The sequence below is a fragment of the Pongo abelii genome, chromosome 12 (assembly GCF_028885655.2).
Source record: "Pongo abelii isolate AG06213 chromosome 12, NHGRI_mPonAbe1-v2.0_pri, whole genome shotgun sequence".
NCBI lineage: Eukaryota > Metazoa > Chordata > Mammalia > Primates > Hominidae > Pongo > Pongo abelii.
Window position 1 is genome coordinate 29,259,369 of NC_071997.2, and position 25,277 is coordinate 29,284,645.

Consider the following 25,277-nt stretch of genomic DNA (forward strand, 5'->3'; position numbering starts at 1 on the left):
TACGTAACAGAGGGCCTTTGTTTAAGTTGACAATATTTGGCATAGTGTTTATTTCAGTTAGGAGGTTATACCAGGGCACAAGGGGTAAATCCATGGATTTGGGGGTCAGAACACCTCGAGATTTAAATCCTAGCTCTGCCACTTTCAAGGGTGACCTTAAGCAAGTAACTTAGGCTTTGGATTCCTCATCTGTGAAATGGAAAAATAATATCACCAACCCAACGGGGCTGTCAAGAATTAAGTGAAATACTCGCATATAAAAGTACTTCACACATCCAGTTAGGATATTTTATTGTTTCTAGCATTCATATATCTAAACTGTTTTAACTATTTCTATCTCCTTAAGTAAAATATTTGTTTCTTTTTAGTTCACCTAATGCAGCAGTCCCGAATCTTTTTGGCAGTACGGACCAATTCTGTGGAAGACAATTTTTCCACAAACTGCAGAGCAGAGGGGAGGATGGTTTGGGGATGATTCAAGTGCATAACATTTATTATGTACCTTACTTCTATTATTATTACATTGTAATATATAATGAAATAATTATACAACTCACCATAATGTAGAATCAGTGGGAGCCCAGAGCTTGTTTTGTTGCAACTAGATGGTCCAATCTGGGGTTGATGGGAGACAGTGGCAGATCATCAGGCATTAGATTCTCATAAGGAGAAATCTAGATCCCTCACATGTGCAATTCACAATAGGGTTCATGCTTCTATAAGAATCTAATACTGCTGCTAATGTGAGCTCAGGCAGTAATGCCAGCAATGGGGAGCTTCACAGAGATGAAGCTTTGCTCACTTGCCAGCTACTCACCTCCTACTGTGCTGCCCAGTTACTAATAGGCCACTGACTAGTAGCGGTCCACGGCCCAGGGGTTGGGGACTCTTGCTCTAAAGGCAGAAGAAAATATAAACTTTAGGGAAATATGTAGATTCCATTTGGTATATGAATGTTCTAAATACTCATAACTCTTATAAATATTTCAAATATCAAATAATGGAATAAAATGTCTTTTCACATCATCACACAATAACCATGAAATGATGTCCAGGTACTACTGAAATCACTTCTACTCTTCTATTTTCCCTAGCCACAACAAAGGAATTCTAAAACATCCAATCTCTGACACTAGCTATTTGATTTATAAGAGACAGGCAACAACACACTACTAACAAAGTGACTTTAGCTAAATCTTACGTACATGTGCCACTGCATCAACTCAGTTTGGACAAATAATTATACAATTAATTGTGCAGAAGCATTAAATGTAACATAATAGTAAGCTTAAATGGATTGTTTCTATACTCTTTTCCTTAGCCAAGTATTTCTGGCTGTGTGGTTGGGATTCTGGTTTTTGTTTTATTTTACTTTAACCTGTCAAAAAATAAGGAAGAAATAAGTTAAAGAAGAGTAAGTATGTGGGTGAATATATGGTAGAGGTTCTAGGAGAGGAAGAATAAAAATATATGGGTTGAATCTGAACTTTCTCTGGTGAAAGGCATATAACGTCACTGTATTCTGTATACCAGAGCCTGGGTCATGTTTGTTTCCTGAATCAATGATCACAATAATTCATTGCTACTACCAATAATGAAGATCATATGACTGAATGAAAATTTAGAGGGATTTTTCTTCTCTTTCACTAAATTGTCATATCCATGAAATCATTTTATCTTACAACCTCAAAATAAGGACAGATTTAACCATTCCAAATTTATAGATTGAAAATTTATGCATCCATTTAGCAAATATTTCATAAACACCTACTATACATAATTACAATCAGGCTCATATCAATATGTGAATTTTAAACTGTGTATTATTTATGTTTCTTGCCTTACTGTGACAAACTCTTGAGAAGCTGAAAACGTACTTCCTGTCTATGACAAATAAAATCCAATTTGTAGACAGAAAACTGAAGTTGAAAAAAATTAAGATAATGAGACTACATGTCTACATCCAAACACACGTGCCTGTGTGCACACACATACACATATGTCCCTTTATCTAATTTGGTGTCCACAAGGGGCTGCATAATATGAATCCACTGAAAATAGACGTCATAGTTCTATACTCAATAGTGAAATAAGCTTTTATTTAGTCTAAAGACTAAGAAAAATTTATTTTATAGCTTAACATTTTTGAATGTTCTAATTGAAACTATACATTCACCCTTAAGCAAAGAAGGAATCAAGTCATAATTATTTTTCAAAATAATTTTTCTGACAAAAATTATGTGGTTTCCCTTGAAAATATATTTCTGATTTTGTATTCATAAAGAGGATCATTTTTGCAAAAATAACTTACGGTTTCTGCAATTCTTGCAAGAGCTTCTCTTTTTTTAAGATTCCTCCTACGCCATCATCCACTTGATTTTCTCTTTAATTACTAACTTGCCTAACCCTGCCAAATGCTCTTTTGCCAGTGGCTTTGCCTGCGATGCGAGCAGGTCTCCAACATCACTTTCACTGACATCATGAAATCCCGTATTTTTGTAAGATTTACACTGCATATTTCCAAATTGCATTGTACCTGCAGTTTCTTGAAAGATGTTTACAACAGTCTATTAGCGAAGGACAAGTAGAATGGAAGGGTACAAGAGATGGCAGGTTAGGAAAGAGGGATGTTTGAGTAGGGACCAGTTTTACAAATGGTCAGTTTATTAGTAAGTACTGTCATATTATAATACCTTTTTATTTATTTATTTTGAGATGGAGTTTCACTCTTGTCCCCCAGGCTGGAGTGCAATGGTGCAATCTCAGTTCACTGCAACCTCCGCCTCCCAGGTTCAAGCAATTCTCCTGCCTCAGCCTCCCGAGTAGCTGGGATTACAGGTGTGTGCCACCACGCCTGGCTAATTTTCATATTTTTAGTAGAGACAGGGTTTTGCCACGTTGGCCAGGCTGGCCTCAGGTGATCTGCCTGCCTTGGCCTCCCATTACAATAACTTTTGTCTTTGCAACCCTGGAACTGACTGAAATCTCTGAGAATAACAGCTTGGAGGACATAAAAAGAAGCGCTAAGCTGCCTTGCTTAGAGAGCAAGAGGTACAGGTTTGGTTACTCTCCCTTTATTTCAGAAAGGCCTTTGTTTTCTAGTATGGTTTGGATCTGTGTCCCCAACCAAGTCTCACGTCGAATTATAATTCCTAATGTTGGAGGTGGGGCCTGGTGGGAGGTGACTGGACCACGGGGGCGCATTTGCCCTTTGCTGCTGTTCTTGTGACAGTGAGTGAGTTATTGCAAGATCTGGTTATCTAAAAGCGTGTAGCACCTCCTCCAAACCCCTTCCTCCTGCTCTGACCATGTAAGACATGTCAGCTTCCCCTTTGCCTTCCACCATGATGGTAAGTTTCTTGAGGCCTCCCCAGAAGCCATTATGCTTCCTGTACAGCCTGTAGAACTGTGAGCCAATTAAACCTCTTTTCTTTACCCAGTCTCAGGCATTTCTTTACAGCAATGCAAAAATGGACTAATCCACTTTCCAAGCTCCTAAACCCTCTTGCAGCCCTCTCTGTCCCGCTGCCCCCACCATGAAAGCGCCCTGCCTTGGCTGACCTCCCATGACTTGCCTTTCTCCCTTCCATGACTGCCAGTCCTGTGTGTTACTATTTCTAGGCTTTATTAGAAAGATGAATACATCAAAATAGAAATAACTTATATAAAATTATACTAAAAATTCATCTGAACGATACTATTTATGACGAAAAGGTTGAGCCTGCAGAAGCCCTCTCACATGTCTCATGTGTCATGTTTTCCTTTACAAGGGTCCTTCTGCTCCTTATTCAAAGGACTGACTCACTCAGGCAGGGCACCTGCACCCTCCTGGTCAGGAATGTGAGTGTGGAGGGCAGGCAGCCTGGGTGCAAATCCTGCCTCTCGAACTTACTATGTGACCACAGGTGAGTTGTTGAATCATCCTGTGTTTGTTTCCTTACTTGTAAAATGGAGGTAATTACAGTGCCGTACTTACTCCGCTGAGTAAGAAGATTTAAGTGATAAGATGATACATGGAAAGTGCTCCATGGTGCCTGGGGTCCACTAAGCACCAAGTGCTAGTCTTTACTGGGAACGTCAAACACCAGCTGGTGCTCAGCAAACACGAGGCCCCACACTAAGGCCTGGGAATACAGAGATCATATACATGCCTCAGGCCTGAAAAGGGTTCTAAGATTTTAGAATTCCAAAGGTATCCTCACATTCACAAGCTGTGCAATTTGGGGATGGGGGACTGGGACGAACATTCAGTGCTACCTGTGTCTCCTGGCACCTCTAAGACTCTAGATTGGGCATCTCTAATGTCTTTAGACTTTCCTCCACTGGAAAAAAAATGGAGACAATAAACCTTAATTCACAAGTTCTTTGGAATGAGTGTGGCATACAAGACACATTTGAGAAAGCGTCTAGGACAGACTCACCCCAACACTCACAAATGTGCATTTCCCTTCCTTTCTTTTTAAAAGAAGACCATAAATGTAACTTGAAAATACCTAGAAGAAGATGTGCCATTTAAATAAAAGTGATCTGTGATTAATTTTAAATCCTTCTATGTCCAAACTACAAGTCTTAGAAGATTGTGTATCAGTAATAGCTATAACTTCTCAAATTCCTCAAAATTTATTTTTTCATCCTGTACTGAAGTGGCTTACCAAGGAACTAAGAAAGTTATATTGTAATACCCATTCTGGGGCTCTGATTTATATAGAAGAAGAGAAAAATAACAGTTTCTAAAAATAGGCAAGAAAATTACGTGAAAATGAGAGGTGAAGTGAGGAATGGCAAGAATTGTAGAACCAAATCAGTGGGCTGGACACATGGGAGACGGTGAGGGACGGTGTGGGAAGAACCCAAGCAGGAAGCTGGGCTTCCCCTGCCTTGACCTCCACATTGCTAGGCTTCTCTGGCATGTTCCTTTGATCAATGGTCCAAAGAGGGAGAGACTCAGCTCTCACCCATGCACCTGAGTGAGTGACTTGGGAGACATAGCAAATGCTGAGTAAGCACAGAGAGCCTGTATCTGGTAGGTTTGATTGCTGGACAAGGCCATGGCCTAAGTTGCCTTGTATACTTATTCCAGGGACTTTTTGTCTATGTGTGAATGGAGTGATATGGATCCTTTACCACTACCGGACACAAATAAGAAACCTCAAAGAATAAGTACTACCAACAGAGGGTCAGTGATGTGTTTTTGTACACCTTTAGCATTATCTAAATGCAGGGATATAAAAATGCATGGTACAAAAAAAACCCCACTTAATTAACAATTCGCCATTCTGATAATTATACATAGAAGGCATTGTTTGGGTTTTTCTATCTTTGGTCACATTTTAGAGCTATTCTGATTTAAAAGTATAGAGAAGATAGATTTTATATATTTTTGCAATAAATGGCGACTTACACATAACACAAATCCTGAAACTTTGTGGAAACGTTACCAAGGTAATTATATAACATACAAAACACTGTAGGGAAGTATAGTGTTTAGAAATGCTTCAATTATCACCAAGGTGATGTAGTTAAATGAGGATAATAAAATATAATTAAACATTAATTACAGAAACTATCAAAAATAATTGACTTGTACAAAGCACAGCACTCCTATTAAAAAGAAACTGATGGATAATAAAATACATAGAGTATTCTGTCCTCTAGACATAATTATTCCAAGGCAGCAATTAAATTTATAGAAAACTGTTAAGTTTCTTCTGTGACGCTTTACTACTGTGAACTCAAGATGTTTTGAGTGAGAATTACCTCAAAAAATTCTTATGATTGTTTAACATCTTAATAAGAAGTACTGCCATAAATTCAAATATGTGTGTTATATACAAAAAAAGATGAATTTTAAGGTGCTTAGGACTCTGCTATATTTGTCATATTTCTGGTGTCCACAGGATTGACTTTTGCTCCAGCTGAAAATGTCTAATTCTTCTATAGCCAAATCTGAGCACAGTTTAATATTGAAGAAAAATTTAATGTTAAGGCAAAAATAACATTCTGCAGAAAGAGTGACAGAAGATATTTTTATGGACAATTATCAGGCCAAATTTTTTATACAAGTTTGTTTCTTCATCATTTAAGGAAGCAGGACACTGTTCCATGAAATCATTCCAGTGTCTTATGGGAAGCATAATGTTTTTAAAAGGGTACAAAAATCTCTCCTTTTGGCCTTTTTCTAGCATATTCAGAGAGTACTGAGAATTCTCTACATAGAGGCAGTTGTAAACATAAACTTCTTTACACTGCTGCTGGAGGTGAGAGGAGAATAGGATATATTTTTATACTGACAAATGTTTTAACCACTGGAAAATGAACATGACTTTAGTAGGTAAAATTATCATGTACAGGCATCAGAAAGGCAAAATAAAAGCAGAAAAACAGAGAACTGTGTGTGGAGAACAGCCTTCAAAAATCCAATTGTATTTCATTTTCCTCCTCATTTAGTCTTTTTTTTTTTTTTGGCTGCAAAAGATGCTTTAAAAATATATTGTTTTAGTCCAAAGATACCCCTGGCACAAGCGACAATAATACTACAGGGACATTAAATTAAGGAAAGAACCAACTGATATGTGTCTATGAGAGAAGAGCTACAGGGTGAGGAACTGGGGACAAAGGAGGAAGACACTATTAGCAAGCACTGGGCCCCTCTTTTATTGACGTGGGGGAAAAGTCTGAGTCCCAGAATGAATATTTCCTGAAGCAGAGCTGAAATGGAACTGTGATGGACATGTAATATAAACCCTGATATCAAAAGCCACTGAAGTCGGTGGGGGGGGGGGGGGTGCTGTTTGTTACCGAAGCATAACTTAGCATAAGCTGACTGACACAAAGCCTAACATCCAGTTTTTACAAGCAAGTTATGGTTTAAGGACCTGATTTCAAATGACTAAAAATGTTATCCCTCACCTGCAAAGCCTTGTTTTTACATTAAAATAAATTTAAATAATTTGGCAACATTCCTTAAATATGCCAAATTTTGACAACTCAAAATTATACCACTAAAGAAATTCCAGAGACATGTGTGTTCATCATCCATCTCTATTCATGACAGAACATTTCAGCATAACTGAGCAAGAGGCAATTTTTTATACCTGGAGTGTGGCACTAGGCAAATCTGGCAAGGAGTTTCTGAGAGAGGAACAGAAAATGAAATAAGGAAGTCATTGATACTATATGGAAATTCACCACTGTTGCTGCCGTGACTGAAGAGGCAATGTGAGTTCTATGCCATAAGAATCACAATGTAAAATAGGTTAAGAATAAAACAAAATAATATAAGCATCTACCCACAAAAATTAAAATTTATGGAAGATTCGGCAGAAACAGCTGAGAGTGGTGCTTAATAAATCCCAGGCCCTGTGCTAAAGCCTTGGGCTATGAAGATAACATACATTCTGTTGCCTGTGAAATCTGAAAGGGGTCTGTAACTGCATGAACTGCAAAGACACCCTCACATTCACAGGCTGTGTGTGTGTGTGTGCGCGTGCGCGCATTTTTAGGTAGAGACCAATTAGATACCTTATTCAATTCAACGTAGACCCCTGAAAATCTGGGAGGTCATTCCCCTGTTATTGTTAAACAATTTGTCACTCTTACTGGAAAGGAAGTAATGCTCAACACCTTAGGGTTGCATGCAGAAATCAATTAAAATCTAAAGACAATAATCCAGCATGATATTTCACTTAAATTTACCTCCACAGCCTGTCAAATTAGAAAATTCATTTATGTATGTGTGTGGGCTGTGGAAGGGGGAGAAAACAGAACACAGAAGGGAGTCATTGTATTTCTTTACAGAATCAAAACAACACGGTGCAGTCACAAAGACACCAGCCCTTTGGTGTTGGCCTACAGAGCACTCACGAGGCAGCACAGTCTCCAAAGATGGCATGAAGTTTTAAAAGGACCAACTGGCCCATCCAGGTTAGAAAGATCTTTCACTAGTGCTGTCTGTGACAGACAATAAAGCACTGTCAGGCTGCGAAGGTCTGTAGAAGACAGAAGTCTGCACATTAAGTCTTTTTCAGAGGGGAGTTCACTGAATGTGTGGAAACAAAGGCTTGGTCTTGTTCTGCCTATGGAACCCTCAGCATCTGAGGCAGGGGAGCAGGGGGTCTCTGGATGGCAGGCCAGGACTTCTAAAGCAGGCAGCAGGCCTGGCCCAGTCACACTTAGTCACTGGGGCTGAGGTCAGTGTGACACGCTTTTTAGATGCTTGAAGAATTCTTGGTAGACCTCACTTTGCCACAGTAATTAAAATGGGATGGTTTTCAAACTCCTGGGTAGTTTTACCCCTAGAATGAGGAAACTGGTCATTGTGATGCATCCTGCCCCAATGAGAACACTGTTTTAAGTTTTAGACACACCTACAAGAGGGACACGATCCAAACAAGACCAAACAGAAAGACAGGCTTCAGAAATGTTGATGGGAAACCACAGATGCAAAGCCTGGAAAAATTGATGGAACTTAGTTACCTCAAAAAACTGGGGGATACAGGCAGGGCAACAGTGGCTCACGCCTGTAATTCCAGCACTTTGGGAAGCTGAAGTGGGCAGATCACTTGAGGTCAGGAGTTCGAGACTAGCCTGGCCAACATGATGAAACCCCATCTCTACTAAAAATACAAAAATTAGCTGGACATGGTGGCACACACCTGTAATTTCAGCTACTTGAGAGGCTGAGGCAGGAGAATCGCTTGAACCTGGGAGGTGAAGGAGCCGAGATCGTGTCACTGCACTCCAGCCTGGGTGACAGAGCAAGACTCTGTCTCGAAAAAAAAAAAAAAAAAAGGGAGGATACAATGCGACACAATTCAATAAATATTTACTGAGCAACTTCCAGGTGGACAATCCTATGCTAAGCACCGTGGTGGGAAATGTAGGTAACGATAAGAAACAGCTTCTGTCCTTAGGGAGTCTGCAATCTAAATGGGGGACAGGGGAAGGGGAGGTTGAAAATAAGCAAGTCATAAACACAAAACAGGCCTGAGGAAACACACAGTACTATGACCTATGGGTGGAAAAGACCATGTTTCACTAGAGGACCTTTCTGAGAAACAGATAGGATTTTGGGAGCCAGAGGATTTTTGAGGGGAGGGTAAGGAATAAGAACATTATCAAGGCCGGGTGCGGTGGTTCATACCTGTAATCCCAGTACTTTGGGAGGTTGAGGCAGGAGGATCACTTGGGCCCAGGAGTTCGAGACCGGCCTGGGCAACATAGGGGGGGCCCATCTCTATAAAAAATACAAAAATGAGCCAGGCGTGGGTCACAGCTACTTGGGAGGCTGAGGTGGGAGGATCGATTGAGCCCAGGAGTATGAGGCTGCAGCGAGCTGTGATCACACCACTGCACTCCAGTCTCGGTGACAGAGCGAGACCCTGCCTCTAATAAATAAAGGAGAGGAGAGCAAGAGTAGATGCTGAGCAGGCAAAGACCAAATGCTCTTAGGGAAGAAAAAGGAGGTAGCAATTTAATCAGCTTACTTTCTGTCAAAAGGCTAAGCCCTAAGTAGTTTGAATCCTAATAAAATATTGCTTTTGTTGTTGTTTGTATTAGAGATAGGGTCTTGAGCGCCACCATCCATGCCCAGCTAATTTTCGTATTTTTTGTAGCAAGACTCTGCCAAAAAAAAAAAAAAAAAAAAAAAAAAAAAAAAGAACATTATCAAGAATAGGACAAAGATAAAACAAAATGTATGGGGCTGAAAAAACATCAAAAATAGTCTAGTTTTGGCTGGAAAATAGGGCTTGACAAGAAAAGGAAGATTAGCACATCTAACACATATTTCCAAGGCATATTTATACTTAAAAAATTTTTATCACATTAATATAATGTTCTCATCACAGTTAGGAAAATGAAGCACAAAAAAAATCTTCCTCACAATCCCTCTGTTACACATAATCCTTTTAGTCCAGCACATTGCAAGCGCTCAAAGATTGCCGAGTTGAATGGAAACATGAACTTACATTTTAAAAAATAGTGTATAGCATATATATATATGCGATTATTGGCATTTTTCCTCCAAAAATCAGTCACGTGTTTCTCCCCTTTCTACCTGCTTGTAAACACAGCCCACTCTTGCTAAATCCATGTTCACAATATGTTCCCCATTTTAACCCCGTGTTAGCTTCCTCTCTACACCCAGCATAGCCTATGGCTTCCCCCTGCGTCAACCAATCACATCTGCACCTAAGCAAAGGACCACAGATATTTTAACAGTATCCTAAACAGAATAACCAAGGACAGGGATTTGTATGTGTGTTGTTTACTGTTACATTTCCAGTGTCTAAAACAGCAACTGGCACAGAGTGTGCAGATCAATAAATATTTTGTTGTTGAATAAGGTAAACAGATTTGTAAACTTACACAGAATAAGCCAAAATACAATTATGTATTTTATTTGCTTACCTGCTACTTAAGATTATTCATGATATTAATAGAGTAGCACAGTCAAGATTTTACAATAAATGAAATGTGAAAATGTATCTTTTAAAAATCCTTCTTTGATGGGCACTAGGGTTAACATCTGAGTAGTCACTCCCCCAGAACTCATCTTTAAATGTTTAATTGTGTTTAAATAATAATAATACGGGTTAGCCTCTACTGTGATTTTTAGACTCAACCTGAACTTTCTGGTCATAAATAATGTCACACATTCTTAACCGTTAAAAAAAAAAGTACTGTAGTCATTCTGATACTTCATTTAATATTACTATTTACAATTATTTTCTATGTTTACTGAGAGAATGACTAGCACCATATGGACTAACTCAGAGGTATCCTGCTGAGATGCTATGCTTTATCAACAATATGTTAAATGCTGCTCTCCTTATGACAACCCCCAAACACTTTCTCTTCTAACAAGTGTTTTGCTTCATATTACAACCTTTCGTTAAGAAGTCAAGCTTGCTCTCTCCGTTCTCTGCTCTTTCTTCTTTGCCTCCCTCTCCTGTTCTATCCTTTGTGCTTGCTTACATGCTAGCTAGGACATGGGTCCTCCAAATTCAGCCTGGGGCTTGCTGCATCTGGGGAAGAGACATTTGCAGGTTCCAAAATGGCCTGGATGTCAGCAGCAGTGCACATGGAAGAGGAGGGCCTTCCAGGACTCCTAGAGCACTGTGATATGCTAATCAGGACCCAGCCTCCACACTTGCCAACCACCATGACGTGCGGTTCCTTCTGAGCTGCCCTGATGTAGCTGCCAAACCTGTGACCTACTTTCACGCAGCCCTGTGCTCCTGGCTCCCCATAGGCAATGCCCTTCCACAGGGTGGAGTTGCTACCTGTTTTCTCAAAACTGGAACTCACACTGAGCCAGCCAGATACCCTTTCAGCCTTTCAGTCCTACTGCCTGTGGAGCTTCAGTCATCATGTGTCAGCATTTTAAAAGCCATTCATTCTCACAGAGTTCTTCCCATCACTCTTCTCCCACTAACATCTCCCCACCTTGCCTCCCACTCCCCCAGCATATGGGGAAGCAGGGAAAAGACAACTTGGGGAAGGTGTCTTGTTTTAAGATGCTAATCTCCAGCTTTCTGTTCCGTTCTACCAGCTAGAGGCCTCTTTCATGTGAAGATCATATGCTTTGGGCATCACAACTGCTGAAAAACTGTGGTTATTAATTGCTCAAGTTAGGCTGGAAGATGCATTGATCTTTCCTCCCTCGGGGGCCCCGGTGTTTCTTGCCCATATCACTCACTTGGCAATTAATCATATTTTGCCTTGAGACATCTGCGGTTTCACTTTTGCCATTTTCCTTAGCTCTTTGTTCCCAACTGGCTGGTCCACTTGACGCACACAGGTTTTAGAGATTATCTGTCTCTGAGTTTTCCACAGTCCTACACAAACTGGGTCTCAAAAGTATTTTGGACTGACTTCTTGTCTGGAAAATTTCTTCCTGCTCCTCCCTGCTAAGCACAATGATAAACCCTGAAAATTCAACAAGGGGCAGCCAAAGGTTCCATGTGAAAGGTGAAAAGAGTAAGGCAAACTGGTCAGAGATGCTGCCCTGCCAATAGAAGAAGGCAACCAGGACCTGGCATTTCCCAACCCACAGCCTATATACAGCAACAGAAGGCAGTCCTGGTAAGTGCATTCCTTCTGCAAATTGAAAGAGTCTCACCAACAAAACCAAGAGGGGCAGAACCTGCAAGGCGGACAGATCAATCACCCCACTGAAAAAATGTGGCCAGATGAAGCACTCTCCTACCTCCTTAGGCCTCAGATTCTCCTCCCCAACTCAGACCACCACGCAAGGGGGATCGCCCAGCCCAGGAAGGGTTCTCCTTCCCTACCAGGCCTCAGAAACATGAGGCAGCTGGGCACACCAGAAAAGGGAATCTCACCATGAAAAGCACCCAGCCCATGAAGCACTATTCATCCATTTCCTTCTTATAGGCTACATACTCCATTGCTCCACATAATGCAGTAGGGAACCCAGCCCGAAAAAAACTCCCTCCTCCTCCTCCTCAAGCAGCTGCACCAGCAGCACAAGATAAACCAAGCAGACCAAAGTAGCACTACAAAGGCTCTGAATGTTAAGTCATCCCTACAACCACAGTCCACAAAAGTAGCCTGTGTGCTAAATGTTAAAATGGAGACTCAAAATAATAGCCAGAATGTCAGGAGATGATAAAAAATCACCCATCATACCAAGAACCAGGAAAATCACAACCTGAATGGGAAAACACAATTAGATGATGCCAACACTGAGATGATCAGTGTTAAAATGATGATATAAGAACTTTAAAGCTGTCATCAAAAAAATACTTCAACAATGAACTATAAACTATCTTGAAACAAATAAAACCAAAATCTCAGCTGAAAGAGAAGCTATAAAAATGAACAATATTGAAACTGTATAATTAAAAAATACTATAACAGAAATAAAAACTGACTAGATGGGCTCAACAGTAAAGTGGAGATGACAGAGGACAGAATCAGTGAACCTGAAGACATATCAACAGAATTTACTCAATCTAAACAGTAGAGAAAAAAAACATCTCATTTGTCTTTTCCTTTTTTTTAAAATATTAGCAACATCTACACTGATACTTAACTTCTTTTTTAATCATTAGAGTTCCAAAAGGGAAGAGGAAAGTATGGATGAAAGAGTATTCAAATAATAATAATAATAATAATAATAATAATGGCTGAAAATTTCTCAAATTTGGTGAAAGAAATAAACTCACAGATTGACAAAATCCAAATAGGATAAACAAACCCAACCAAATCCACAACAACACACATCATAATTCAACTTCTAAGACCTAAAGATGAAGAAAAAACCTTAAAAGTAGCCAAAGAGAAAAGGTGCATTACCCGTAGGGGAGTAACAATTCATATGATAGTAGATTTCTTGTCTGAAACCATGGTGGCCAGAAAAAATGTCCTTGGCATTTGTCAAATACTGAAAGAAAAGAACTATCAACTGAATTCTATATTTGGTAGCAATATTCCTAAAAAATGAAAGGGTAAATAAAGACATTCCTAAATGAAAGAAAAGAGCATCTGTACTAGCAAATCTACCCTTAATAAACGGCTAAAGAAAGTTCTCTAAACAGAAAAGAAAAACAGAACCAAGTTTGAAACTTAGGAAAGAAAAAGAACATCAGAATGGGTAAAATTCATGGTTGAAGCAAAAATTATTGCAGCATCTGATGTGGTACACAATGTGTATACAGGGAATACTTAAGACAATTACATTTAAAGAGAGGAAAGGATAAAGATACCCAAATGGCAGTCAGGTTTCTACATTCTACACAAGGTTTAACACTCATTCAAAGTGGTAAAACACTGATACTGGCTGTGATACGTTTTTTATGTGTATTATCATACCTAGAGATACCACTAAGAAAAGTATACAAACAGATGTACTAAAAAACAAACAAAAAAACCCCAAAAAACAAAAATCACTGAAAACAAATCAACACAGAACCATTTTTTTAAGTGTTCAAATAACCCACAGACAATTAAGAAAATAGGAACAGAAGAATGAGAAGGAGTCAGAAAAACAATAAAAGACTTAGCCCAAATATATCAATAATTACCTTAAAAGTAAATAGTCTTAACCAAATAAAAGACAGAGATTGTCAGAGTGGATAAAATAACATGATCTAATAATATGCTGTCTATTAGAAACTGATTTCACATACAACTTCATATGTAGATTGAAAATAAAAGGAGAGAAAAAGATATACCATACAAAAATAAAAAAAGGCAGAAATGGCTATATTAATATCAGATAAAGTAAACTTAAGAGCAAAGTAAAATACTAAAGACAAAGAAGAATGTGACATGATCATAAAACAATCAATTGACTAGGAAGGTGTAACAATCCTAAAAGTATATGCACCAAACAACAGGGCCTCAAAAATTGATAGAGCTGAAAGGAGAAACAGATAAATCCATAATTATAGCAGGGGACTTAAATACCCTACTTTCAGTAATAGTTAGAACTACTAGACAGAAAATCAGCAAGGATATAGAAGAAATGTACACCACAATCAACCAACAAGATATAATTGACATATATTTTAAAACTCTACTCAACAGCAGAATACACATTTCTCAAGTGTTCATGCAACGAATGTTCATCATGATAGAGCATATTCTGTGCTACAGAACAAAATTCTACAAATTTGAAAGAACTAAAATCACAGAGCATGTTCTCTAGATCATAACAAAATCAAACTAGAAATCAATAACACAAAGACAACAGAACAATCTCCAGATACTTGAAAATTAAACATTCATTTCTAAATACTGAATGGTTCAAAGACAACATCTCAAAAGGTATATTTAAAAATCCATAGAATGTAATAAATATAAAAATACAACACATCAAAATATGTAGCATGCAGCTAAAGTAATGCTGAGAGGGAAATTTACAGTACTAAATGCCTACATCAGAATGAGGAACATCTAAAGTATTACATGCAAAAATTCTCCACAAAATATTAGCAAATTAAATCTAGCAATGTACAAAAAGAATTATGCACCATGATTTATTTAGGATTTATTCCTAGGACACAAGGGCAACGTAAGAGATCTTTGTGGTCATGAAACTCTTCTGTATCCTGACTGTGTTGTCAATATGCTCATGATTGTGTTGTAAGATGTTAGCACTGGAGGAAAATGGGTGAAGGGTACAGAATCTCCTTGTGTTTTTTCTTACAACTGCATGTGACTCTACAATGATCTCAAAAATTAAAGCACCTGTGGATGCTGACTGTAATTCAACTCAGCCATCAATGTTTAAGCAATGTTATGTTATAGAAGACTGACAGTATCGCGGTTGTTGATACTCACAGGTAAGACTCCCCAAAACTAGGATTTGAGATTGTTCTCTGAGATTTCAACTTTATAAACCACGCAAAATGAACAGAAGACGAAATACACAAATTAAAAAAAAAATCACTATGATCACTATGATTGTTAGACATATAAGACTAGATTATAAGCTGACAGAACCCACCTATTCAAAGAAAGGACATGTGGCTCAGAAGGGTGGCTGAAGAAACCATGCTAACAAAGAAACAAAGAAAGTGCACAGCATCCATCCCAACTACTTCCAGGGGAAAAGAAGCCTTAGTCAAATCTATTACTAATACCCTGTTGGTAAGGCATCTGCACCATGGAGGGAGAAATACGGAATTGTATTCATTGGACTTCAATTATTCCAGTCCTGCTCTTTCTCCTGGAGCGCACAGTAGATAAATGAAAATATTTAGAAATCCACATTAAACTTGTATCGGAAAACTGAGAACAATAGCTGAAATTTATGGTTGTACACACGTCTGCCTTTGCTTTTTTCCTCTAAGCCCGCCAAGATCACAATCCTATATTCTTTCCAAAGCTTTTTAGTCCTTTTCCTGTTTAAATGAATAAATTGACATTCTGGTTTCACATGTTTGTCGTATTAGTTTAGTTTATGTGAGTCCACTCTTAAGAGTTTGGTGGCAAAACTAGCCTTCTGAGCCCAAGGCCCAGCCTACAGGCTATGAGAAATTCACCACTGAAACGGCACCACCCACAGGTGACCCGTTAGAAGTGGGGTGAGCTCTCAAGACGACGGACATTCTTTCTGTTTTGTGGTCCAGTGTGATCTTTCGAACCTACTAGTCATATTTCTGCCAAAACTAGCTAATTAGACATGGTGGTTTGTTCTTTGACTATATATTAACACAAATGCCTCATGATGAGTAGAAATACACTATACATGAGATTTTTATTTTGACTAGCAAATAATTTCGCATTTTTGTTTACTTTAAAACACTATGAAAAATCCAAGATATTAAAATTATTATAATAGACAATGAAATTATTTTCTTCCAATACCAGATTTTGATATAGACTTTTATTAATAAGTTTATATTGAGTTTTCCAAACCACATCCATCTTTCTCCATCAGGATTCCCACCTAGTTTCCTAATGCCCAGTGCTCAAGTAGCCTGTCAGGTAAAAAGCAACTAAATTAGATGGACTTAATAGGTTTGTATTTAAAGATAAAGTAAAACTCACATAGCTATAATGGCCAAAGATTACAATTTACACAGATGAAATACTGCCTAAAGGGTCATCTGTTATTCATGGACAAAAAATAATAATAATAACCTAGGGAAACTAAACCCAGAAAAGATGGTTTTAAAAGAAAATGAAGAATGACAGAGGATATAATCAGTAAAATTCAATAGAGATATTTTTAAGTCATTGATAAATAAAATCTTTTTCATAATATTTATGAGGAAAATAATTGATTCTGATTTAAATAATTTCATTAAGATACATATGAAAATGGGAAGAAATTGGAAACAGATTAATAGCACTCTATGGAAAATTGATTATGGGAAGGAATTAAATTGGCTTAATGATGTTCCCTCAGGAACTTCATGAAAATTAATTCATGCTGAGCCAGTTCTGATTAAAATGTTTATATTCATAAGTTGGAAGTCAAAACATCCTATGTCCTGATGCCATCACTGTGATTCTTGGACTCTGCTGTCTTCCATACTGCAATTCTGCCTTCTCACAATTCTCACCCCAGCCCTTCCATTGCTCTCTTTCCCTCAGTCCTTCACTTCTGTGTTTTTCCCTGTCTCTTACCTTCATACACAGGCACACAGGTATACCCCAAGGTTCCATTTTCAGCCCACCTCTGTAAATCCTGTCTCCCTCCCCGCCTTCCTCTCCCAATTTCTCTGCCTCTCTTGCCCACCCCCCGCCCCCAAGCACTTTAATGCTGATGACTTCCAGCTTCACATCTTGCCTGGTCCTTTCTCCTGAGTGCCAGTTCTAGGTTTCCAATGCCTGCTTGACTCTTTCCTATGGACATTCCACTGTTGCATTAAATTTGAACCATTCAAAACTGGATTGGCATCTTTCTCCATAACCTACCAGACACAGGGGTGTGCTGGAACTGGCTCAAACCAGCTTGTGAACTGTGTCCATCTCTTCCTACCTCCACATTCAGTGGCACCATCCTGGGGGCAGGCTGAAATGGGCTTTGGTGAGGGCATTTACGCCATGGAAACTGGCAAACACAACAAGCAGAGCCCTTTGTTCACCAGAGAAAAAAGCACACCCTTGCTTATACAGTACCACCATATCCTTAAACAGCAAAGAAACTTGAAGCCATTTCAGGCACCTCACCCACCTTACCCTCCACATTTAATTAATTACCAAGTTATTTGTATTCTACTTCTGAAATGACTCTCACACACCCACTTTCTTTCCAGAACCAATGCCACCACCTTAGCTCAAGGTCACCCGTGTGTGCCTACACTCTTGCAACAATTTCCTAGCTGGTCTCCCTGACTGCCATCTTTTATAACACAATCCATCCCTCACACAGCCACAGGATTGTCTCACTTTCAACACAGCCTGCAACATACCATTCTGCTTTAATGTCTCACCATGTTCTAAAGAACAAAGCCCCAAATCTTCTCAGCAACAGTAGATCATTTTGTGTTCCCTGAACACAAAAACATGCACCTACACACATCCATCTTTGCCTTGTCCCCTGAGTTCCCTCATCCTCCTCTCAAGGCCCACTCAGCTGAGAAGCCCCTTCCCAGCTCCTCTCAGTAAGAATGAACTAGTCCCTCCTCTATGCCTACACGACCTTTGTCTTGGTGCCATCCTGTTCTTCTGGCCTCATGCTTTAGTGCCTCCCACTTGCTCAACTTGGTCAGCAACTGACTTCATTTCCTTCCATTTTTAAAACATACTTATGCCCTTAAGTGGATTCTATCTTCCTCTCAACCATGTATTTTCTTCATTTTGCTTCCCTAACCCAATTGCAATTATCCCCAAACCATAAGCATCTACTGAGTTAAGGATGTCTACTCTGTCTGTCACAATCATGCAAGATGAAAGGATGTTTAACCCCAGGCTGGGTGTTCCAAGTGGCTGCAATTAAAGCAAATCTTTTTTTTCTCCACTTTGGTTGACTCTATGATTAAAAAAGAAAATGATTTCATTAAAGATAATTTAGTTGACATTTCTGCTTTGGTACAACTTGGAGTTGAGATGGCTTTCACTGCCCTGAAATAATTTAGCATGCAGGAACATCAAGAAACAAGGAGCAGGAGTGCAATCAACATAGACGAGAAACGGGAAAAACACAAAGGGAGCCACAGGAGACAAATGGCCCATGGTAAGTTTGGTTTGTCATAAAAGGCATGGGCAGCCACGACAGCTTCTGGCTAGAAGGTGCATTGGCAACCCTCCTCCTGCCTTTCCCTTTATAAGCTTCACCTCCCTCTACCTCTCTTTGCTCCCCACTTCTTAAGCAACTGAAGAGACATCTTCTTCATTATGTGCCAAAATTTAGCCATGTGCCACTGCAAAGAAAGAGAACCACAGGCTCCAGGGTCCTAAGTGAGATGAGATGAAAAAGCAGCAAGAGGGAGTGTGGCTGCAGAAAGAGCACAGCAGGCCCTGGAGTCGGGCGGAACAAAGGCGGAACAAACTGACTTCTGCCCCACACTCCTGCTGTCCTCATAAGATCCAAGAAGAAGCAATGGAGTGTGGGAGCAGTTTTCTGGCTTCTTTCTCTCCGTTGCTTGGGTATAAGGGAGAGGAGAAGACAGCGGTGCACTGCCCCAGCACACATTCCGCCTCTCTTGTTCACGATTCCCCATGGGTGTCAGGCCACAGCGTCACTCCATTTCTACCCTCAGAGGTGACACATAACTTCATGTTCTCTTTGGGTGACTAGTGACCTCAGTTCACTTTGAACAAAATGTACTCACTGGTATGAAGATCCATGTTTGGACAACTCCTCTCATATATGGGATGGAGTAAACTCCTTTGTCTATGAAGACAGATTATTTCTTATTAATGGAAAGTTATTAACCTGAAAATCTGCACCATATCTACCAGATCATTTAGACACAAATTTTATCTTATTTTCATTTATTTATTTATTTACTTATTTTTTGAGACAGAGTTTCACTCTTGTTGACCGGGCTGGAGTGCAATGGCACAATCTCAGCTCAATGCAACCTCTGCCTCCCATGCTCAAAAGATTCTCCTGCCTCAGCCTCCCTAGTAGCTTGGATTACAGGTGCCTGCCACCCCACCCGGGTATTGTTGTTGTTGTTGTTGTTGTTGTTGTTGTTGTTGTTGTTGTTTTAGTAGAGATGGGGTTTCACCATGTTGGCCAGGCTAGTCTCTACCTCCTGATCTCAAGTGATCCACCCACCTTGGCCTCCTGAAGTGCTGGGATTACAGGTGTGAGCCACTATGCCCGGCCAAATCTAGACACAAATTTTAAAATTAACACCTACTAATACAAATAATTTTTAATATTTCTAAGTCTGAATATCCATTTAGTATCTTTTATAATTAGAACTTATGAAATTTTACATAGAATTATCAGAAAAGTGTCCCACATTTGTATAATGTTCTCCTCTTGCAGACATTCTCTGTCTCAGTCTCATAGCAGTTCTCTGTGCTGCTCTCCGAACGCTGCAGGAGAAGAAACAGCATATCGCATAATAGCAGACGAATGGCGATCTGCTCTGTGAGAGGTAAAGACATTTTCTGATAAGGGATAAAGGAAGAAAATGGCAAAAAGCACAGATGCAAAAAGTTGTGCTCTCTAGTTTTTCTTTAGGGCATTTACTCGATAGCTAACAACAGACTGGGGTTGTCGGCGTACCATCCTGAAGGGAGAGGTGTCCCCATCTTCTCCACCTGTGACCCAGAAACATTTCTTCTCTTTCCAGATCATCATCCTGACCCTCTCCCCTGACCATTCTTTCTCCCCTTCTGCTTTCAAACAATCACAGATCTTCTACAGCTTGAAACAGCCACTGATTAGTGCTGCTGCTTTTCTAGAAAACATCTCCCTCCCTCACCTCCCCTTTCCTTTCTTCATTACTAAGTTTGGTTTAGAATCAAAATCTCTATTTCATCATCACCCACCCACACACTTTGACATCCCTCATGAGCTGGCTCAAATTCTTTATTAAACTATTTTTATTGCTTGCATAAAAGTCAACAACAAGCTTCCCTTCACCACAGAAACGAGCCTTCCTCATAGCCTCTCCAGGCATGGGACAGTTTCCCTCTGCCCCACTCCTTCCGGACATGCTCCCCTTCCTGCACGTCCAAGCCTCTAACCCTCCTTCTCCTCCCTTTCCTATTGGGGTCTACCGTTGCCCCTAGTGACGCAGGGGCTTTGAGGTAGAGTTCTCAGCCTCCTGCTCTTTCTTCTCTACGTCTCCTTCCTGAAGAGCCTGAACCACTGCGGGGATGAAGACATGGGGGAGGCGCATCTCACACACCTCTGCTCTACCTCCCATGCTTCCTCAGCACTCACTGCTTGAGATCCTCGACCGTCAACCTGGCTTCTCCACGCTCACAAGCCTTGCACTCCCTAAGTTTCCTAAGTGTCTACGTCTATAATATAAGCGTTGAAATGTCTTTCCTGCCTGATCCAGAGGGTGGCTGGAATAATGGAATGGTTTTTAAATCTTTATAAACACCTAAAGTATTGGCATATCAATTCTCCTACCAACCCCGACTCTAAATAACTCTTTTTATTAAGCCACAACATCTAAATCCTCTCCAATTTGTTCTCCCTTCACCTCGGTGGGATGGTGAATCTCCAGGTCCTAGGGTTTTCCTCTGATATGTCTCACAAGCCCATTCTTGCCCGTCCAGTTCCTCTTTCCTCATTCTTTCTGCCCAGGTCTCCGTCCGCCAGGACTTGCTTCCTGCAACACTTGCCTAATTCACACATTTCCAATTTTCCCTCTTCGATCCATTCTGCTACCCACAGAATAATCTTCCTAAAACTTAATTTCTACCACATCTCATCCCATTCCCTAAAATGATTATAGTTCCCACTATGGCCAGGAAAATATCCAAACTTTTCTGGCTGACTCGCATATTCTCTACAATATAACCTTTTCTCTCCAGCCAAAATTATTTCCAAGTCATCCCAAAGCCACAACCCACAACCCACTACTCCTAAATGTAAATGTCATATCTCCCCGTTTGCAGCTCCGTGTGTATGTCTGTGTCTACATTTTAAATTTATTTTGCGTAATTCACACTGTGCAGTCCACTGTTGACTGAGCATGTAGTTTTGATCCATTTTGTATTTTAAACTCTAAGAAGGGTAATATGATCATAAAATATAATCTGAAGGGCATTTTGGTTTAAATAATGACTCACCATCGAGCCCTCCACTGGGGAGTCAGGCCCAGAGCCAAACAAAAAAAAATGAGCGACAAGAGTCAATGCATTAGTTAGAGGCTTCAGCTCAGTATGACTGATCTGGAAACATATCCTGATGCCTGGTTAAGAAAGCTTTACGGCAGAAAAAAGAAAAATTTGAACTGATGTCCACTGTCTAAATCATGAACAGGAAACCAAAACAGCTTGATGTGTCTGTTTTAAAAATAAAAGAAGGCTAAATCCATTAACAGGTGAAACAACTGACACGGACCCACATCAAGCCAGAGTCCTTCCCAGTGTCACAGAAATCTCATGTAGGGCCAGCTGACCATCTGCCAGATGGCTAGTGGTTCCAAGAAATCCACTAGGGACCAAAAGCAGGGGACTATAAGATTAGGCATCACACAAATGTATTCCAAATCCTGGTGCTGGGGTCACTGATAGTCTACTACAGAAATCAAAAGAAGTGCCTCAGAAGACACAGGCTGGCTTCCCAGTCATCCATGTGTCTACCCTGAGATCTCAGAGGTCACAGGAAGACCCAAAGATCTATCCAGCAGAAACATTTGGACAGAAGCAAGTCCAAGAGAATTCTTTACATTCACAGCTGCTACAGTTGGTTAACTCTTGATTCAGGCAGGTTTCAGGCAAGTCCTTCTTCCCTCCCTGGTCTCCACAGGGGTGATTTTAGGGAATCATAGGGGAAGAAGGGAAAGTTTAGAAAAAGACAAAGAGTGACATCACACACAGAGTTTCATGGAATGTCCATATTGCTTTGCTTTTCATCACAGATAGTATTTTACTTCATTAGTTCATTCATCTGACACACAGTTATTGGGCCTTTAGAGTATGCTAGGCATTTTTAGGTGCCAAGGATATAGCAATAAACAAGACAGACACAGCCCTTAATTTGTTAAGGAAGCAGGCAATAAGTCAGCAAATGAATAAGATAATTGCAGACGGTGCTAAGTGATATGAAGAATCTGTAAGTCTACAAAGAATGGAGAGCGACTGTAGAGTGGTCAGGGACTTTAAGCATGGTCAAGGAAGGAACAGGAAGGAGGCAAAGATATGTTCCCAACTCCTCGCCCAACTCCCAGAGGTGAGAGGTGCCTCTTGGCTCCAGCTCTGCAGCCACTTCTGCTCAAAAGGTATGCTGCATTGCTTTTTTTTATTCCTTTGTTAAACCTGGCACCAGCATAAGAGGCACCTCAACACCTATAAATGGTTAGGAACAGATGGGCATGCAAGCTTTTCTCCTCTACTGATTTTACTGGGCATAATAGTAGGCTTTTTGATATACTTGATCTGATCAGAAATAAACCCGAAAACAATACATGATACCTGTAATTGTTTTCCCTGGTTTACCTTGTGTCATTTCTAAGGCTTAGATTCCCATGACCCCCAGCTGTTCTCCACTGAGTGCTCACTGTAGAGAAAGTTGCTCTTCTTTTTCTTCCTGTTCTCCAGTCGCACTTACTTCTCTGACTCTGGTCTATGCCTCCTTATCAAGGCACAGATGCAGCTAAAAAGCATTCCACCTGTTCCCTAGCAAAGGACTTCTTTGTTAAGCTTTGATATACGGAGGGAAAACAGAGACCTCAGGACTTCTATTGTGTTGACATTATTTTAAGCAAGGTGGGAAAAGAGAACAGATAAGCAAGTCGTTCTACTGGCTCCACTTTCCCACCACCTAAGTCAATTCAGAGTATTTCCCGAACATTTTTTACCCATAGATTCAGATTACCCCGACAGATGGTTATGGTTTATTCCGTTTTGTGCACATAGGGGTAAAAGTCACTTAAAATCGGACTCAAATTCCTTCAAAGTTTGATACCTGCCAATCACCATTTCATCTTGGGTATACAAAACCATACTGCATAAGCTCCAGTTGCCTGATTCTAATTTTCAATGTTTTCCCCTTTTTAGGTAAATACCATCTTCAGTTTTTTTTTCCTTTTTTTTTTTTTTTAATGAGCAGTTTAATGGAAAATAATTGCTCCAGGTACAGGTCTTTTAGGCACATTTTGTCTCTGCAGCTATTGTTTTAATTAGTGGGCCTGCTTGTTCGCTGTCCCTTTGTTGTGGCCCGCTCTGGGGCAGGGGTGCCCGGGGAGGGTTCTTCTTGTGGAACGCAGGCATTAATGAGCCATTTCAGTAATAAGAGTCCTGCCTTGAGCCAGGAGCCAGAGCACCTGAGACGCCCCAAGCAGCGGAAATGCTCATGAATTTCTGAAACTGCCTTTCTAATTTGCATTTAAACATAACTTCTGAAGAACAATTTCACCTGTGATTTTCTGAGCTGTAAAGGTAAGGGACTTTAGATGTTGAATATGTACAAATTATGTTAATATAACGGAGGTAAATGAAAGTCAAATGCGTTGTCATGTAAAATGTAGACATCTTCTCTAAATGTCTATTTTCTACCAAGGCTTGTTTTATTTTCCCCCTAAGTGAAATGTGATCATTTTTTTTAATTAAGTGAATCTTTATAATAATTCCTATTTGATTGAAACTGATTATTCCTCATTTTCCTGTAACCTAGACTTCGGAAACCTCAGCAAGAAGAGGCTTAGTTGGTGCCTGGTGACTTCATACAATGGATTGAAACCAATCTAATTTAACACCTGTGTGCTCATCAATAAGTGTACTCAAGCACAAAAGTGAGCACAGTGTTGAGCGATTCTGACACTGACTGCATGACAACCACAGACTCTGTATCCAAACACTCGCAGACAAGAAGCTAATTGCAGTGATGAAAGGCACACCACTAAAAGCATGAGTAATTGCTGCAGTGATGCACAGATAACCCTCTCTCCTTTACTACCAGGGTGCTGCGGCATTTATCTCAAACCTGTCTCTACCCAATCTGACAACCTTTTGTCTCTCTGACCAATGGAAAATGGAAATGATTTTTCACTACTGTTCCCGCAGCAGTGAAGGGTCTCTTCCAAGTGTGGAGATTTAGTTCAGCAGTTGTGTATAGAACAAATGCAAAAGCTGACATTTGTCATCCACGGCAGAAATAAAAGGCTAATTAATGAGATCTGTTGGAGTCCTTTCTCCCAGTGCACCCACTGGTGCCCATGGAGAATGTACACTGCCTTCCCAAATTGTGACATGTGTGACAAACTCTACCAGAGTGAATGATGGTCTGGGAAAGGTATGGCAGTGCAGCTCCGTGGCGTCGTGAAAGGAAGAAAACACCATCAGGTTTCAATTCAAGGCAGTGGTAGTTAATAATGGACTTCCTGAAACCTGTAGCTCAATCACTAAGGGAATATTAAGATTTTCCACTTGAAATATCAGGATTATGTGCGCCATCCTAGAAGCCTGCTGAACTGGAATGCATTCATACCCTGGCAATCATATTAACTTACTGTTAGGCCAAGGTCAACTTGATTTTGTGTTTCACCAAAGCTCACTGGGTCTTTTCTCTTGACAGACATTGGGCAAGTGAGGGATACACGGTTGACATGAAGCTGGAATCCACCCAGACCCAATGAATCACTGACCTCTCATTTTTAACCCTAATGAATTGGGGTAGAATTAGATATTTTGAATTATCATACAAAGCAGAGTAA

General features: G+C 40.0%; 1 protein-coding gene and 1 long non-coding RNA gene across 10 annotated transcripts in view; both read right to left on the reverse strand.

Annotated features, from left to right (window-relative positions):
- LOC129057629 (uncharacterized) overlaps positions 1 to 16,637 on the reverse strand; it is a 54,085-nt gene extending 37,448 nt beyond the window's left edge. The window contains exon 1 of the long non-coding RNA XR_008522256.2: positions 558 to 16,637. This is a non-coding gene — a long non-coding RNA (uncharacterized LOC129057629). The remainder of the gene's footprint in view (positions 1 to 557) is intronic.
- The window catches only part of AFF3 (ALF transcription elongation factor 3), a 616,655-nt gene that overhangs the window by 416,916 nt on the left and 174,462 nt on the right, over positions 1 to 25,277 (reverse strand). The window lies entirely within an intron of this gene.